This window comes from Corvus brachyrhynchos, unplaced genomic scaffold, assembly GCF_000691975.1.
Source record: "Corvus brachyrhynchos isolate BGI_N302 unplaced genomic scaffold, ASM69197v1 scaffold237, whole genome shotgun sequence".
NCBI lineage: Eukaryota > Metazoa > Chordata > Aves > Passeriformes > Corvidae > Corvus > Corvus brachyrhynchos.
The window spans coordinates 865867-869163 of record NW_008238959.1 but is presented as its reverse complement, the minus strand read 5'-3'; positions in this window follow the sequence as shown (position 1 = coordinate 869163).

The window sequence follows — 3297 nt, the reverse complement described above, 5'->3', positions numbered from 1 at the left end:
CCCCCCCGGGCCCGCGCCCGCACTTTTCACTGCCTACCGCGGGGACCGCCAGCACTGCTAATCTTATTTTCGTTGTGATCAATTTCTGTGCAGAGGGGGAGAAAAAAAACCCATTATGGTTATGTTAATAACAAAAATAAAATAGTGTTTTTAAAACTCAAGACGAAGCTCGCGTGTGCGGTGAGCCAGCTCGTCGCACTGAGAAGCAGGAGGTGACCTCCGCCGCCACCACGCACGTCACTGCAGGAAAGGGATCCCCTCCGGGGGCAGAAGATCCCGACACGACCTACCTGAGACCGAGCGGGAAGTTTCCCTTCGCCTCCTCCCTGACTGCGAACCACCCTCCCGGCTCGACGAGCCCACTCCACCCGCCCCTTTTGCAGCCAGGGCCACGGGTAGCGCAAGTTGCGCGGCCGCCCCGCGGCAGAGGGCCGCGGACCGCCCCAAGCATTAGCAGTAATTACACACGGCACTTGTTTAAGCTACGCACAGCCCCCCCAGCTTCCCTCACCGAGCAGCACCACTGACAATGCAACGGGTTATTAAACAAGCCGGGCTAATAACTGCTTTCCTCCCTATTTATTTTTGCCACAAACACCCTACCGCTGGAGACCGCTGAGAAAACCCAAACTACAGGAAAGCCGGCGCCTGATCTCAACAAAAATAACAGGCAAATAGCACACTCAATCTCCTCTACCCTCCGCCTTCTTTAAATTTTATTTAAAATACATGACGGGGGGCAGGATGGTCTTATTATGCTGCCGCCCCGCTGGCAAACCCATTTGCCGGGGCAGAGGGGTCTGCCCCACCGAGGGTCTCCTCTCCAGCGAGGGGGAGCGGGGGCGTGAGGCAGTGAAAGCCCCGCCGTGCCTCTGGCCCGGCAGTCCCGCTCCCACGGAGGCAGCGGTGCGCGGGAGCCGCCAGTTTAGCTGCCCCACTCGGTACTGGGAGAGGCACCATGGGGAGCAGAAAGTGAGCCCGACCGAAAATAGGTAGCATTTTATTTCCCTTTACTGGTGAAAAACGGGGAGCAGCAATTAAAACATGTCCCTGGAGCGAAGGCGCTCAGCTTTGCTCGTTCTCCTCATCAGCTTTACCACAACCGGGCGATGGAGTGTTTGAGTTTCTCGTACCCAACTCAGCAAACAAATAAATGTAAATAAGGCCGGTAATCTTTGTAGAGGTAGTAGCACGAAAAAGCAAAGACTTAAAAAAACGTATCCTAAGCCAACGCGTTCTAAGATGACACACTCCCTCCAGTTCATTCCTTCTGCTGAAGGTGTTTCCTAAACATTAGACTACTGCTTTGGAAGGGAAGCACAGCTCAAAAGCGAGGTAATAAGGTTGAACTGTAAATACCTTTGTATTTATTTACAGCGTAACCCTTAACAATGCAACAGCAATTACTGCTAAGTGTTGCCTTTAGATAAGAGATTCTGATAGGAAACTGTATTATCTTGAAAGCAAATTTTAGGCCTTAAATATCTGTAATCAAATAAACCTATTTCCAAGTCTGACTGACAAGGCTGATTCATTTAAGTTAATGAATTTATTGCATTTTGGTGGTTACTTACAAAAGGGGAAGGTGATCCCCATTGCCCGTAGGTTCTTAATAGTAAATTGTCCAGAAGGTAAGATTCTTGATATGACAAGACGCCACTCTGTGCAGCACTCATTTGCTACCCTGGTAATATATACTTTTTTTCCGATTTGAGGAAAAATGAGGGAGGTAAGGAGAAAAAAAACCAAAAACAAACAAACAAACAAACAAACCAAACCAAAACAGCACCCAAACAACTAATAAGAAAAATTCACCCACACAAAATATTTTAAAAATAATTTCAGTCCGAGCAATTGAGACACAGACCAGTGAAGTCCCTGAAGGACGGGAGTAATGCAGAGCTATAAAGGTGTAAGGGTAGACTGTATAAGTACCCTTTAATCCAACTACTTTTTTCCCCCCCTGAAATAAAATAGTACTTTAAATCTACGTGTTACAGAAGCGGCTTCACAGATGTGATTGCACGCTTTGCTATCAATTCTAAGAAGCAGTGATTTATATGCTCGCATTATATTTAAGAGTACACGTACTACAGATTATTTGGCATCTGCTATACACTGTGGAGTTTAGAAAAATATGCAATGCGTATATGAAACTATAAATAAATACGTAATCCTTCTTTAAATATAGGTACATATGTAAATCCTGGATATAAATACATTTGAAACACACACAGAGCGATCGATAGCTCGACATATACAGTTACACATGGTCTGGAATTTAGTGCATGCACTTCTACCTCGGAGTTATCACTTAATATATCCTTACATAGGCATATTATTTAAAACAACGTAATGTCGCCATACTACTGTGTATGGTCAAATGTTTCCAGGTCTTGCCCATTAATTGCTAAGAAAACGTGTTTGTTTATTTGCCAACTCAGAGCTGCCATGGGAAAGTATTTTTTTCCTAGTGGATAAGGCGAGCTGACTAAGTGGAACATATTGCAGAAGAGACTGAAAAGGGATTTTTTGACCTAGCAGTTCCTAAATGGTCTTTGGAATTTGTGCGGAGAGGAACAAGCTGTTCCAGCGACAAAGTTAGTTATGAAATCCCTTTTCCCTCTCTTTCTCTCTCTCTAAATGAAAGTATTAAAATATACAGACGTGTAAAGGATCATTCCAACTGAATGGTAATTTATTAATAAACAAACAATGCAATACCTTCAGAATATTTTCAACAAAAAAAAAAAGAAAAATATTGATAGAATAAGATTAATACAGTTTCCCTTTTTATATATAGTGAAAAAAATCAGCGTTTCAGTCAATTTTAACGTCACTTTTCAGGAAAGGGGGAAACACTTTCTGGCGTTTGGTCCTCAACATCCAACTACAAATTAAAAATAAATTACTATGTCGCAATTTACATTTTAAAACAAGTCCTTGTAGAAGAGGAAGGGGAGGGGGAAAGAAGCTGGTACTCTATGCTGGACTTTTCGCTCCCTTTTAAACACGGGGCATGACAATACCTTAAGGGACGGGGAAGAGCGCGGGGTGGGGGGCGAAAAAAAAAAGTATTTCTCAAAGCAATTAGAAAAAAAAAAACTTACGTGTTATTGGAGTAACACTGTCCTTTAACAAACCAAGACATGCTTTGGGGCTGTCTCTGTACAAAAGCTTTTCGCGATGCGCTCGCTTCCCTCCGCGGGCGCTGCGGGGGCCGGCAGCGCGGTGCGGACCGGAGCGGAGTTCCCGCGGTGTCCCCGCGACGGGGCGCGCTCAGAACTTGCCGCAGTC